This window comes from Vigna unguiculata, chromosome 4 (genome assembly GCF_004118075.2).
Source record: "Vigna unguiculata cultivar IT97K-499-35 chromosome 4, ASM411807v1, whole genome shotgun sequence".
NCBI classification, from domain to species: Eukaryota; Viridiplantae; Streptophyta; class Magnoliopsida; order Fabales; family Fabaceae; genus Vigna; species Vigna unguiculata.
Genome location: NC_040282.1, coordinates 7,024,317 through 7,041,899, shown reverse-complemented (window position 1 = coordinate 7,041,899; position 17,583 = coordinate 7,024,317).

Below are 17,583 nucleotides of genomic sequence, written 5' to 3'. Positions count from 1 at the left end.
TTCTACCCTTTATAATATAATTATTTATTAAATTTTTTAAAATTAACGGTTATTTTTACTTATTTTCTATAAAACTGTTTATCTTTTTTCTTTTATTTATTCATCAACAATTAATTTCTCTATTCATTTCACTTTATTTTTTATAAATATAAATTTATTTTATATATTAACTTAATAATATTACACTATTATCATACTACTATACTATCATTCATATATTTAAAAAATGCATACACACAAACACGATAACGTTTGTGTGTCCACTAATTCTATAAAAGGTGGTTTCATACCTTTTATATATAGAGGACCATAACTTTAGACTTGTTAGGATCTCACTCCCAAATTTTGTACCAACTTTTCTTTGGTTGTATGTTTACTTAATAAATCTAAGTCATATTATAAAAATTTTATATAGACTATAAGAAAGTTTTATAATATATATATATATATATATATATATATATATATATATATATATATATATATATATATATATATATAAAGTGAGTGTATCGATTTGATAAGATTAAATTAGATTTAAATTTTACTTTTCGAAAGTACGTGAAAGTATTATACAAATAGAAAACTTGCCTTTAAAGTTTTAGATTAATGATATTCTCTATAAATAATTATATGTAGGTTGATTCATAGCTCTGAGACTTATTAGATTCCAATTTTCCAGATATAAACTATTTCTTATATGTCCACTTAAAATTGAGTTCTAAAATAAATAATATTTCAAAACAAAAGGAATACTTATTATCCCAACATCAATTTTAAGAAAAAAAATGTTAATTATGTTTTTAGTCCTTAAAATTTTCATAAAATTGAAATTTATTTATATCCGAAATATTTTGGTGCTCAAACTTTAAAAATGAATATATATTCCTTTCAACCCAATTATATTAAATTTTTTTGACGTGTCAAATATGTTTCATGTTAATATTTGAGTTGTTTACAATGTATAATATATCCCGTTTCAATTTCAGTTGGGAACCACATTTAACACGTCAAAAAAATTTGATATAATTGGGTTAAAAATATTATATCCATTCATTTTTAAAATTTGACGATTAAAATATATCAAAGTTTCGGAAAATGACAAATTTTAATTTAGCATCAAAGTCATGGATTAAAAACATATTTAACCTCAAAAAATATTACTATTAATAAAAATAGTTAAATTAATTACTTTTAAATAACATAAATTGTACTTATTTATTTTTATTTATAATTTTTTAAACGAGTGTTATCCTTTTTTTATGAGATCCTTTTGTGTTTGAATGGTATGTTAATTATTAATATCCAGAATACTCTAAATTACTTGATATTCTTTTATTAAAAATTAATAAATAGTTAAAAATTGTATACAATATTTATCTCTTAATATAATATGAGAATATAAGAACACATATAAGTTCCGTACAACTACTAACAACTAACTTTGAAATAAAAATACAAACTATTAATTAATTTGTACAAACTTAATTTTATTATTAGATATTTTATATTTTATAATATATATATATATATATATATATATATATATATGTGGTTAAATCCTAATATGTAAGTAAATACAAATATTACTTTACCAATCGATTTTATGAATTGTTAAGGTCGTTAGTCACAGGTGTGAGAGATTGACAATAGAGAATGTATTAAAGATTTCACATTTATCAACAATATGCAATTATAATACATGAGTGAGTATAAATTTCTTTGAAAAAGTTTTAAATTTCTCTTTTCTAAATTAACCAAATACTAAATAATGATTTTATTTCTAAAGGAAAATCATAACTTTATAAACTCATAAATTATTAAAAAGAATATTCAAGTTTTCAAGGATGTATTCATTAATATATTTGTAAAAGAAAAAGAAAACTTTTTTAATTTAAGGAATAAACCTAAGTCATGATATTAAGCATAGACAATATCTCAAATCCTCCTAAATACATTTGTTTTTAATAATTCTAGAGTATGTAAGCAATTTAACAAGAAATACGTTTAAGAGTTAGCCAATTATTTTAATAAATTGAAAATAGACTTTTATTTCTTATAAACAGCAGGGTATTTATATGAAAAATTTTATATTTTAAAATCTATTTTTGAATTATTTTTTTATGTAAATTAAACTTTCAAATATTAATATTAACCTAAAGTTGGATACATCATTCATATGGCCTAAATTTTGTGCAACTTGTACCTTAAAATGTATACCTTATAGTAAACAAGTTTTCTTACTTTCATCAAGATTGAAATTTTCTTTTACATCGACCATTCATCATTATTACAAACATTTTATACAACTAAAAATTAGATCTCTCTTATGTCCAAAGAGTTTGTGATATTAAAAAACAAATATAAATATCATTTGTCTTTAAAAGAAGTATAAATACAAGAAATCCTCAAATAACAAGAAACAAAAGTATCATCTGTTTCAAATATATGGACACATAGAGGTCTAATGTTTGAAAGTTGAAACAAACATTTGTTTTTAAGAGAGGAAAAAGTCTCATAAATATATTGGAAGATGTGGCCAACAAAAATGATACTTCATATGAACATAAGAAAGTTAACACATGTTTTGTGGAAAACACAAACAAAACTTCATTTGAGCTAAATCTAACAAAGGTATGTTAAATATGGAATAAAATGTGCTCTATGATACTTGATCTTTCTTAATAAGAAATGTTATGAAGTCACAAGAGATTGATAGAAAAAAAAAATGCCTAGAAAGGATCTATATCATTTTCTTAGGGGATCTACTAGGTTAAAACTTTTAAAAAGTAAAATGCATGTTTGACACAACTATTTGGTTGCAAAAGAAGGAAAAGATAAGAAAGTTATTCCTCTTATTCATGTCTACCATGGAAGGAACAAAAAAAAAGGTATGCACATCAAAACCTATCGTTGTAACAAATATCTTTGGTTGCAAAAGAAAAGATGAGTTGATACTTAGAAAATGGATGCTAACGATATATGATAAGAAAACAAAAAGTTTATGCTCTTAGACCTTAAACAACATCAAGGGACAATTTCATTTAGGGGAAATGAACTTTAAAAGCTTTGTTACATAGATAATGTTGTAAGTCTCTTTCACCTTGATAATATAATATACAACACTACAAGAAAATGTCTCATTAAGAATTAATTTTAGTGAATAAAATTTGTTAGTCACTATAATGACTAATTTAGATACTAATTTCCAAAATAAAAAATTATTGATTAATGTTGAATATGATAAAAATATGCATGTTGTAAAGTCTCACTTCTCTTGGGATAAGTAAGGGAGTGGGTGCTCATGGATATGTAATGCACTCTAGGTTCATAGTTTTAGTTGTCCCAAGTCTTAATACTTTGAGCTAGTGTTGGTGTAATTGGGGTCAACGGTTGAAAGTTAGCATAAATGTTGTATAAATTTGCATATAGTGAATGCACTACTAAAAACATTCATATTTCCTACCAATTTTGTTTTGAAAATTGTTTGGTAGGAAATACTTATAAATTTTATAATGAAAAAAAATTGCAAGAAATTGCTGTCAACTTTTTTACAAAATATTTTGTATAAAACATTTTTCACAACAAATCTTGTAGGAAATACTTACAAATTTTATAATTTTGTAGAAAATAATTACTCACGAAGGAATTACCTGCCAATTAATATTCATAGAAAAAATAGCAGAAAAAAATCTTTTCTCGCAAATTTTTGTAACAATTTTTTTTTTTGTATTGTAAGATTAAAATATAACACAAAAATTAATCTTTTTTTTCTAAGTCAAAGAATGATGTTTCTATTTCTAGACATCTTGAGTTACAAAACCATGGAATGTTTTTATTTAAAGTCTTACAAAAGTAATCCTAAGGTGAGGATGAGAATGTAAAATTCCAATGTATAATGTTTGGTAAAATATATATATATATATATATATATATATATATATATATATATATATATATATATATATATATATATATATATATATTCCCAAGCATGACTCATTTTCAGGAATCTATATATTACACATGTTACTCGCTCTTCCTATTAATATATGTAAAAGGGTGAGAATCTTATATTCCCATGAGAATAAAAGATATTTTCTAAAATATCTTCTCACTTTCACTTTATTTCTCCATTCTCAAATATATATTTTTTAAGAAAATAAATTTAAAAAATAGTTTAAGGAATCAAATATTTACCAAACATCTATGATTGAAGAGTAAGAACAATCATTCCCGAAAATATCATTAAATCCATAAAACAAAACAAAAAACAATTTTTTTTTCTCATACAAGAAGCTTTGAATCTTGAAGATAAAAAAAATGACTTTATTACTATTGAGGACAATATGTTATGTTTTGGATGTACACTTATTGAATATACACTAAGTGAACATAAAAAAATCTTTTAGAAGTGATCGTAAAAAAATATTTTAAAACACTTGAATTTGATTCATTATGCGAAAAGAATGAGTTAACAAACCAAGGGTTGAGACCTCACCTTTTTAGAATCTTCCTCCTAAGAGCTTTTGGGAAATAGTTATTAACATGACTTGCTACATGTAAAACAAAATATTAACCCAATCTTTCCTGGATATGACTATTTATGAATTGTGAAAAGGAAGAAAACATGATGTTTTTGCTTGACAAGTCAAGCATTTATAACTCTAAGATAATTTAATTCTTTGATTCCTTCTTTCTTGTTTATGCTTGAATGACACTTATAAAAGGTACTCTGATACTTAAGTCAGAAAGGGTCTCAGTCCGCAAGTATTAAATGTAGCAAATGAATGTAATCTATTACCTTACTTGGATCTCCCATTTATACAAATTGTTAGTAGCTTTACTTACCACTAACCTAATTACAGTCGAATCACCCTTTAATTACAATTACCAGATTAATTTGTACTGATCTGTACAAGCATTCTTACCCATGATAGCTACGTACCCGAACTATCATTTTATTGATAGGCCAGCTTTCGTAGGGATTTGTTAGGGAGGCACCATAACTTTTTTCACTGGTTTAAGCGTTTAGATAGATTGAGTCGAACTCCGAGAGCTGGAGTTTACCCGATTGATTCGTGTTACCCTGGTCAGGTACCTACTATACACATGACATTTCATTTATTCATCCTTTTTGCTATTATTTTTTGTAACATCCATATATCAATTTTCTTCCATCACCATTTTCTAAAATCATCATTGTCTAAAACAATTAGAATATTATGTTATCGACCATTCAAAACATTTAATAATGCTACTTGATTTTTTTTAGATTTGGGAAGAAGATGACACATTGTTATATGAATATTTAAATGAAGACACATCTTGTTCATTCAAAGAAGATACTTCGTGTTTTCTCATTTTTTTTTTCATGAAATATTGCATGTGCTTTGTGTTTATTTTTTGTAGAAACTTGTCATACAAAATTTTTGTGGTAAATCTTAAAGTTTAAGTTCATCCAAAATTTGGTTTGGTCGTTTCGACCTTCGACCTAGGCCAATCAGTCTATATTTCATAGTTGGCAGACTTGTCTCGACAATGCGCCTAAGTTGGATTATCTTGAATTTCAACTAGAGTCGACCCGACTTAATTTTAACCACAACAAACTCGACCAAAGTTGTGAGACTTTTAATTAGGAACTTCACAACTGAATTTCGACTAGGGCCAAATCAAACGAATTTGGCCAAATTTCAGCCAAGAACGTCTAGCTCGAATTTGACCAAATTTTGGGCAAGGCTAACTAGCCCAAATTCGACCAAATTTTGGTCGAGAACGACCCGGCTAAATTATGCCAATTTTTTGACAGGGCTGACTTAGCCGAATTTGATCAAATTTTGGTTCGGGGCGACTTGACTGAATTCAACCAAATTTGGATCAAAGTTGAGTTGGAAAAAAGTCGACCAATTTCAAAACAAGACTGACTCAACACAATTTTGGTCACAACTGACTAGGCCAACCTTTAGCCTTGCTGGCCATTCTCGTCCTTTGCCTAGTGTTGGCCTGTTTCAACCTTCGATTGGGACCAGTCCATCTCGACAATCAGCCTAAGCCTACTTTTTCAACCTTCGACCCGTATCGAATTGTCTCAACTTTTAGATCGTGCTAGCCCATTTCGACCTGTCTCAACCTTCAGATCATGCTGGCCCGTCTTAACCTTCTACTTGACTTGTCTCAACCTTCGTCCTGGTCTAGTCCATCTCGACCTTTGGCATGACTTGGACCGTTTTGACATTCTGTTGGGCTAGCGCTTCTTGACCTACATCCCAAGCCATCTATCTGGACCTTTACCTCGTTTAAACCTTCGGTCTGGCCTAACTTGACCCATCTCTACCTTCAAGTCGGCAACGCCTGTTTCAATTTTCGCCAGGCCTGACTCGTCTTGATCTTCCGCCTAAGTCGACCAATCTTGACCTTCGGCCCTAGTTGGTGTATTTCTAATTTCGACCTAGGTCAGTCCATCTTGACATTTGACCTAACTTGTCTCTACGTTTGGCTAGGGCCAACCCATCTTGACCTTTAGCCCAAACCGACCCATCTCGATCTTTGGCCTGGATCAGTCCATCTTGACATCCGTCTCAGGCGGCCTGTCTCATCCTTCAGCTTGGTCTGACCTATTTCGACCTTTAACACAACCTGAACCATATCAATGTTCAGATGGGCAAGCTCATCTAAATCTTCGACCTAAGTTGCCTTCCTTGACCTTAAGCTTGTCTCGAACTTCGGTTAGGGTGTGCCCGTCTCGACCTTTTGCTTGGGTCGACCCATTTCAACCTTCAATCTGGATTGACCTGTCTTGACCTTTGGTCAAGGTCGTGTTAGGAATCCAAGTGTGAATCTAAGTCCCACATTGGCTAGAAATGAGAAAGTAGAGCACTATATAAAGATAAAGACCCATAAATTCATTGCCTTAAGGTTTTAGGTTAAAAGTGGTGTCAATGTCTTATGTGGTTGGGCTCAAGTCTCATTGGTGTTGTATCTCCCCAGTGATACCCCTCCTTAAAAACCTAACAAGTGGTATCAGAGTCGATGGTTAAAACCAGCTCAGACGAGTGCAATATGGTCCTAATATTGAAAGTCTTCTTGGCAAGGGTTTCAGGTAAGCGTGCCCCGTTAAGAAGAACAACGATATAGAAATGGGCAGAAAAAGAGTACTCGTGGTTGGGAATGCTTCCGCTAAAGGGAGAGTGTACCAATGTGGTTGAAGGGACTCACCCTTGAGGGGGAGATTGTTAGGAATCCAAGTGTGACTCTAAGTTCCACATTGGCTAGAAATGAGAAAGTAGAGCACTATATAAAGATAAAGATCCATAAACTCATTGCCTTAAGGTTTTGGGTTGAGAGTGGTGTCAATGCCTTATGTGGTTGGACTTAGGTCTCATTGGTATTGTATCTCTCCAGTGATACTCCCTCCTTAAAAACCTAACAAGTCGACCTATCTCGACCTTTAACCCAAACTTGCTCGTTTTCAAGTTTGGCCCGATCTAGCTTGTCTTAATTGTCCTGGGTCGACCCATTTTGAACTTTACCTTGGGTTAACTTGTCTTGATGTTAGGCCTAAACCGGGTTGACCCGTCTTCGGTCTGAGTTGAATTGTCTCAATGTTCAAATCCGATCTGCTTGTCTTGACCTACGACCTTGGCCAACCCCTTTCGACCATAGGATTGGGTCGACTCATCTCAACCTTTAGCCTAAGTTGACCTATCACGACCTTTGGCCCGTATCGATCCATCTCGATCATTAGCTTGGGCCAACTTTTCTGTACCTTGAGTTTGGGTTAGCCCATTTGGATCTTCGACCCGAGTCGGGCCATCTTTATATTTAGCCCAACCCAACTGAAAATTTAGATCGAAAATTTAGATTTTCCATTATTTGAAAATGGATATTAAAAGAATAGTTATCAAATCTAGAAAAAATATAAAGTATATATTAGATTAATATCTAGATTTAATAAATTGAATTGAATTTTGAATAAAAGGAATTTTAAATGAATTGGATCATAGCAAAAGTAGATCAATTTGGCATGCCCACCCAAAAAACAATGAATTTTTTAATGCTTTGTGAAAGTTTGAAGAGCCCATATAGAGATTTTGTTTAAAACATTTTGACATTCGCTATGCGATACACAAGAAGAGGAGACAATTTGGAAATACAATCTATACTATGATAATTATGGAAGTTGTTCTATGGTGTAGCAAACCATGGAATCATAAATGATTTGTAACAATAATTTGAAAAGGTTTTATGAAAGGTTGATGAAGTGCAATAAGCTAGAAACAAATCAAACAAAAAAATAATGGTTCAATTCCTAATAAAATAATGAGATTTTCAACTTTTCTTGACAAAATTTATGAACAAACTTATTGTAACTAACTACATGATGCCAAAATTTTATTTCTTAAATGATTCAAATATCTAAGTTGTCATTTGAAGACATTTTATGTTCAAACTTTAATCAATGACAGCTCAAATAGTGCCATATAAAAAAAGTTTGTGAGAACACTTATTACAATTTCTTTAATTTAGTTCAGTAGCATACTCAATTGCTTCATTTCTTCTTTTAAATATTTCTCCAAAATGTTTGTTCTTTAAACTTGAACCTTGAAAATTTTTTTAGATAAGATAATGCAGTAAAGAGCTACTAAAGGAGTACTTGGAACAGTTTTGCAACTTCACTTTAAAAATCCCACAACATAATGAAGGGGTGTTTGTAGACACTTTCATTAAAAGATTTCACATTAGCTCATTCTGAAATTTGTTAATTTAGAGAAGGGCAAAAATGTGACAGAGATTAATTCACATATTTAATGCTTTACCAAAAGACTAAAACCAACTAGCTTTAAGGAGGTACTACAAAATAATGCAACATAATTCACAACTTTTTGGGCGAATTATGAAAACAGGTACTTTGATCTCAATTGTTATGCTTTCTAAGCATTCGGTCTTAGTTATTCGTAGGAGAACTCTACAAAGAATTTGTAGTAATCACATTAGTGATTGGTTGGTAGCAAGGTTTTTCATGTTAGTTACTCTTTGTCCAATTTTAGGAAGACTAAGTGCAATTTGTCAAAACGTGTGATAAATGTCAACATCACAATTTTATACTTCATCCATTGGTCAACTTCACTTTACCATTGTTCCATGGTTATTCAACAAATGGAGAATTCATATCATCATTCCCTTCTCTAAAGTGATGAGACAACTAAAGTTTTTGTTCTGACAATGGAATACTATTCAAAATGGATTGAGGTTGAACCAATAGCAATTACTTTCAATAGAGAAGTCAAAACAATTTATCTAAAAGTCTATTTTGTGTTATTTTGGCCTTCTTTTAACTTTGATAGTTAATAATGATACATAATTTGTAGATGATCAAATAAGTCAAATTTATATGATCTTGGGAATTAGGCTAGTGATCACTTTAGTAGAACACCCTAAACAAATGACTATATGATGTAGAAAATAAATATTCTGAAAGGTTTGGAAAAATATTAAGGATAGATGAGTTTCCTCATGTTTTATGGTCTTGTTATACAACACTTCATTTTGTGACGCATGAAATGTAGCTTTATTCAGTATATACAATGGGAATTTGTAAACCATTGTACAAGACACAATTGCTTTAAGAGGAAGAACCAGAAGAATGAGCTAATTTTATTTTAAATATAATTCACGAAGTATGAGAGATAACTAGATTATAATTAGAGTTGATGATCGTCATTTACATATAAAGGTATCAATTTAACCTATTGCCCATTGCCCATTGCCCATGGACCAACACCAACCCATTCCAAAATAAGCCTACTTTTTATTAGCCCACCAAATGAATGGGCTAAAAAAGCCTCAAACTCCAAAGCTCCCTCTTAAAGTGGGTTAAAGTCAAGGCTCAAGTGGATTTGATCTCACTATATGACCTTAATTAAATCTTAAATATTTTCATAATGATACAAGTAGAAAAACTTTAAAATTGAAAATTGATCCCCAAATATTTCACATTAATTATAAATTGATTCTTACTTAATTTTTACTGTTTACAACTTAACATGAAAGTTAGGATCCAACCCAACATGTCTGACTAGGCCAAACTAACCTAACTTGGATTCATCCAAACCCAACATTGTTTGACATGGGTCCAAACTTGGTCAACCCTATCTCAGCTTAAATTGGCATGCCATGATCTGAACTTGGCTCGACATCGATCCAGTGTGAGTCTAACTCAAATTGACTTAATGTCGACCTTACTTAACTTGACTCGATGTGGTACTACTCGACTGAGCCAAAGGTCGATTCAACTAGACTGAACCAAAGGTGGGTCCAACTTAACTTGGCTGAAGGTGGACCAAATTGACTTGATTTTATGTGTGCTCAAGTAGACTCGACACAAAATCAACTTATGTGACTCAACTTAGTCTAAGGTGGGTTCAACATGACTCGGTAATAGGTGGGCCTAATTTCCTAAGCATGAGGTGGACTTGACTCGACTTGGTGTGAAGTTAAGTTGACTCAACTCTAGGTGGGTCTGATTGACTTGACCATAGGTGGGCCTACCATGAATTGATCATAGGAGGGTCCAAGGTGTGCCTAACTTAACTAAGCATGAGATGGACCTGTGTTGACTTAGTGCAAGGTGGAATCGACTCAATTGAGCCTGAGTTAGGCCCAACCTGACTTAACCTGAGTTGGGTTCAACTCAACTTGGCCATAAGTGGGGTCATCCCGGCTCAACCTAAGATAGGCCCAATTTGACTCAACTTAAGGTGTGCTCAACCTTTCTCGATCTAGGTTGAGCCCAAACTAACTCAACCTAAGGTGGTCTAGCTTAACTCAACAAGAGATGGGCTTGTCTTTACTTAGCCAAAAGTGGGTTTGACTTTACAAAACCTAATGTGGGTCTATCACGACTCAGCTACACATGGGTCAGACTTGATTTAACTCGACTCGGTCTGATGTGGACCTAACTTGCCTCAACCTAAGGTGGGCCTAACTTGACTCGACTTGAGGTGTGTCTAATTTAATTGAACCAAGAATGGCCCAACTTAACTAAGCCAAAGGTGGGCTCAAATTGACTCATTCCACTCAATTGAGCTCGAGGTGTGCTTGAATTGACTCGGTTAGAGACAAGCCTGACTCAACAAAGTTAAAGGTGGACTTTACTTGAGTTGATTTCACTTGAGCCCTATGTGGGCCCAACTCTACTTGGTTTAGTGTGGACCTAACTTGACTAAGCTTGAAAATTGTCCAATTTGACTTGACTTGATTTGATTGGACTAAAGTAGACCCTACTCAACATAGTTTGAGGTGTGTTCAACTTTTCTCAACCGAACGTGCGGCCAACTCGACTTGACCTTATATTGGTCCCACTCAACTCGACCACACATGGACACACTCGACTATGTCTAACGTAAGTTTGATTCAACTCAACACGATGTGAACTCTATTAATCGTGGCTTAACTTATACATAAATGATATGGACCTAACCTGAACGACCTACTTAACTGGGGCTCAACTCAATCCTATCTACTCGAACTTGAGACCAACTTGCACAGGCCGACCTATGGATTGGCCTAGGTCCATGGGATTTTTCTTGCTATTTTGACCTTGTGAGTTTTTTCTTATATAGGCCTGTTGACCCTATTGACTTTTTTTACCCTAACCAATGTGAATCATGACCAAATCCTATGGGTTGGACCAAACTGATAGGTCTACTTATATCATCGTGTAACTTGAACTTCCCCATGTTTACTAATCATTTTTTATTACCTACTGAAAGGAGGTTTGTGTTTGAATTTAGTCATCATCAAAGTGACATCCTTCCTTAATAAAGTGACATTTAATTTGGCTTAATTAGTAATATGGTCTTTATATTTAGGTCTATGATTCATTTTTTTTTTCTTATAACTTTTCTAACAATTGAGTCCCTATATTTTTTAAATAGAGTCAATTTGGTTCCATTTGCTAACGACATTAACAACAATGTCATTTTTTTCTTAGTTTTTTATGTATACTTGTTCTTTCTTATTTCTCTTCTTCTCCTTTTTCTTCTCTAGACATGTTGCCTTCATCAATCCATCTCCATCCTACGTCCCACTTGTGCAATGTTGGAGTTAATGTTGGTGTGCAAGTTTCTGATGGCGTGGAGGTTGACAAGGGTTTCTCTGTCAGCATTAGACAAGAACGTTGAGATTGCGCCACTTAGCAGGTTCCAATGAATGTACAAGTTGACGCACAATACCCAATCTAAATATATGGAGACAAAAATGAATCATAGGTTTAAATATATAATGACCAAATTACTAATTAAGTTTATTTAATTTTTATATTCACATATAAGTTCATTAAGTAAGAAAATATACATATATTATTCTTGTTAGTCACTAAAGTGAACAATTTAGATACCAATTTACAAAATAAAAAATTATTGGTTACTAAAATAGTCACTATTATGAATAAAATATTACAAATGGTTGCCAAATTGGTCGCTAATTAATTAACAATTAATTTAGAAACCAATTCATTTGGTAACAAAAACCTTGGTAACTAATATTTAGCAATCAATTTCCTTTAGTAGCTAAAACCTTGATAGTTAAATTTTAGAAATCAATTTAGAGACTAATTATAATTTTTTATTCATAATAATAACTATTTTAACAACAAATAATTTTGTATTTGTAAATACATATGTAAATTGATTATTATAACAACTTTTGATTATTAAAATTAATTGTTAACCAGACATTTCTAATATTTTATAAGCCGATTAAGATTAAGTAATAATAAGTTCTAGTAAACTGATGTTAGTATATTAATTCCATGTGAATAAAAAAAAATCCCTAATCTGAATTCTTATGCGTGCATTATAAAGACAATTATATTAATTATGGTTGATAAAAATGGCACTAACATGAAAACGATGAAGCATAAATTCAGAAAAGTTATATATACATGTTTTGACCTGGAAGAAAAGATCGGTCTCTTGTGAACCATCAAAGTTTGAAAAATTACCTCGGATAGTGCGATCTGACTTTCAACTACTATATGCTGTGTATGTTATTTAGTTTTTGACAATCAATGTTTTAATGAAACTGGAAAAGGAGTGTTTTATTTAGTACATCATGTTAAAAATGTAATCTAATGCAACTATTAATATATATATATATATATATATATATATATATATATATATATATATGTAGTAAATAATTTTTACTGATTTTATTTAACATTTTATATTATTATCTATTCAATCAAAAAACAATAATATCTATGGTAGATGAACACATTGAAATACAAACATAATATTATAAGTTTTTAATTGACTTAAAGTGAATATCGATAATATAGGTAGATATTGTCCTGATTTGACTTCATGTGTTGGTAATTTTAGCGGAAATCGAGATGAATATGTGGGGAGTTTTTAAGCTTTTTTAGGAGTATAGACTTTTGTATTTATTTTAAGTTTACGAGGATCATTTATGTTTTGGAGCATGTTTCGGGAAAAGGGCCTTTAAAGGCTTTGGTTGAAAAGTCTCTCATAAATCTTTGAATCAATGAGTAGTTCCTTAGAATTTTAGAGGGAGATGACATTGGTACTTGCATTTCTGTACGCATATGCATTTCAAGATTTCTCATATTTTTCGTGTAAGAAATTATTGTGCTGATAAATTAGCTAATTTGGCTTTCATTTATAGAGAACAACATAAGTGATTTAATGTTTTGCTTCCATGTCTTTATTTAGATTTTTTTTCATACTATGTATAGTTTGCTTATGTCTCGTGTAAATAAATTTTATCATAAGTTTGGTGTGGTCCCTCATGCTTTATATTATTTTCTTTTCTTTTATTTTCTTTTTAATAAATTTTCATGTGATGACAAATGATTGATGAACTTTGGGATGTCAACATAACCGAGATATCAAAGTTCATAATGATAGAAATAAGGTTGGTTTGTGAGTTTAAAAGGAAAGTGAAAGATGTAATGAGTAGAGATGGCAAATAAACCCGTCCCCGTGGGTATCGTCCGAACCCGTCCCCGTTTTGACGGGAAATCCCCGCATTGACTGGGTATGGGTATGGGTATGGGGAATCCCCGACTTTTTCAGTTGGGTATGGGGATGGGTATGGGGATGTACATATACCCGCCATTATACCCGTCCCCGCCATATCTCCATTCTCGTTTAAATTATTAAAATATTCACAATTAATCAAGTAACCCCTATATATATATATTTTTTTTTTCTATTTTTTATTTCTTTTAATTATTTCATTTGTCATGAAACTCATTCTCATCTCCAATATATTTTTTATCTTATCATAACCTTTATGTAATTATGTTAAAATGATGTATGTTAATTAAAAAAAAATTATGCCTCACATTTGAATATTTATATTATTTTTTAATATTTTTATTTATTATAAATTTTTCTTTCACATGAGAATGTTTATACTCTCAATTTAAGATAATATAAAAAAAATTCTTTACTTATTATTATTATTAATTTTTGTTTAATTTGAAGAACTCTTTTGTTTCATTAAAATAATTTTCGTTATTTTTCAACCATTAATTATATGTTAATATTTGAAAAGTTTTCTTAATTCTCTAAGATATTTTTCGTCTTATCATACCTTAGTTATACATTTGATTTCCTTTGTGTGATTTTTTTCGATAGTCTCTCAAATTATTTCTAAAACACACATTTGTTAGTTTTTTAATATTTTTATTTATTTTTTTTATTTTCATCATGTAGAATAATATTTCGATATATTCTATCTAATTATTTTTTATTTTATAACTCATTATTAATCATGATGTAATTTTTTCACTTTAAATTCTGTTTGAAGTGGTTAAAATTTTATATATATATATATATATATATATATATATATATAATGATATTTAGGAATAGTATATGATAATTCACTACAAGAAAAACATGAAATGGTGACTGATTTAGTCAGTAACCCATATCAGTCACTATTTTTCGTCATTGGTGGTAGTAGTTGATTTATTGTCTGAATCAATGACTAAATTAGTGACCGATTCAATGATCGAATCTGTACTTGATTTAGTGACCAATTTAATTACTAATTTATATGTAATTTAATGACAAATTTTTTGGTCACTAATGATATTTCTATTTAATTTTAACCACTTCAAACATAATTTAATAATTAGTTCTGTAAGGTATTTTTCATTTTATCATACCTTAATTATACATTTGATTTCCTTTGTGCGATTTCTTTCGATAGTCTCTCAAATTATTTCTAAAACACACATTTGTTAGTCTTTTAATATTTTTATTTATTGTTTATTTTCATCATGTAGAATAATATTTCGATATATTCTATCTAATTATTTGTTATTTTATAACTCACTATTAATCATACTGTAATTTTTTCCACTTTAATTGTATAAATAACTTTTATTTACTACAATATAAAAATTTAATGTAATTGCTATGAATATTTTTTTGTCACTATCCAACATATATTGAAGTTCAAAAGATACAAAATCTATGTCAAAATTTTATTATTATGTTTATTATTTGTTCTTTGTGTCATTTTGATCAAGTGATGTATTATAACTTTTATTAGTGTATAAAAAAGAGATTCATTATAATTTAAAAAATTGAAGTAAACAAACATTTAAAATATATTTTAATTTGAATATTTGTTTTCCTTTTATTATTATGTTTATTATTTATTCTTTGTGTCATTTTGATCAAGTGATATATTATAACTTTTATTAGTGTATAAAAAAGATATTCATTAGAATTTAAAAAATTGAAGTAAACAAACATTTAAAATATATTTTAATTTAAATATTTGTTTTCCTTTTATATTTTTTTGAAATATTTTTTAATTTTATCAACTAAGTTCATCAATGTTGTAGTTTGCAAATTTAACAAATGTTTTGGTTCACATGAAATTTTATTTGGTATTCTAATATAAAATGTAAACAATTATAATTTATTTTAAGGTATTTGGCATCGAAGAAAATCCTCCTAATATTGAATATTTCATAATATTATGTTTTCTTTACCGTAATTTTTTTTCTTTTATAAAAATTAATATTGAAGTAGTTAGAACACGGGTACGGGTATGGGTACGAGATTATACCCGTTACCCGGTGGGGATGGGGATGGAAAAAAAGTTTGATACCCGTTGGGTTTGGGTATAGGGATGGGGATGAATTTTTTATGCGGGGATGGGTATGGGATAGCGAAACCCGTCCCCGCCCCGCCCCGTTGCCATCCCTAATAATGAGTTCATTTTCCCGCTAACAGAAATTAACAACTAACATTGGTCATAATTTTTTTATACCTAAAATAACTTTATTTGAAACACATTGAAGACAACATGAACTATTAGAGTTAATTTTGACTTGCCTTCGAGTTTCCAAAAGCTAACTCATCAAAATGAAGCATATGTATATCACAACCATGTATACTATACATTAAACTTTTTTCTAATGTTTTACCTATGAATTCTACGATTATATATAATAAAATGATTCAAACTTTTATTAAAAGTAAATAATGAAGAGAGGAGATCAAATTATGTGATTAATTATATCATATATTATTTAACACTGGTAAATTTTTTGTTGAATAATTTCATGTCAACATTATTACTATTATTACTATTATTATTATTATTATTATTATTATTATTATTATTATTATTATTTTATTAAGTCTTTTTGTTGGACTTTGATCTATTAAGAAACGTTCGATTTGGCTTTTTTTCTATATTAAAAATATGTTTAAGAGATTAAATTTCATTAAAGATAATTTTATAGATTCTCTAATAGAAATTTGTTATTGACAAAAATAATAGATTATATATATATATATATATATATATATATATATAAATTTACAAATTTTTATATTAATTATAAAATTATTTAATCCTTTAATTATATAAATCAAAACTAATACAATATATATCTTTTAAGAAGTGTTTAATTATATTTTTATGGTTATCTAGATTTAATACAATTAATAAAAATAATTAAGGTAATATGTAATTATAATTTTTAAAAGATTGTTCCATATACCGTCATTAATGATATAATAGGTAGTAGTAACTACATTAAGTTCTCTTACTTTTTTTTTACTTTTTTTTTAATATTATAACAATAAATCATAAATGATTTATTAAGAATGTTAGATTAAAAATAAAGAATAGGTTAAATTACATATTTGGTCATTACTATTTTTTGTAATGAGGTCCTAATTTTCGTCAATTTTATTCCATTTGATTTTGTTTTTGGTAACTCCGTTTAAATGATTAACTGTAATGATCAGTAATTATCACATGTCACTTCGTGGTCATTTTTGTTTTTTACTTTCTTCATTTTTATTTTAACTTTTTTTTTAATTTTTGAAAAATTGTGCAAATGTCAACCTAGCAGCGTCCACATGTTAGGTCCATGTTTTATATTCCCAATATTTTTTATTTTTATTCAATTTAGTCCCTATTTTTAAATGAAACAATTTTGTCCCTCTCAAAATTTAGACCAAATTTAATTTTTATATAAATGTTATAATGTTTTTATTAAAATTCACATTTTTATTAAAT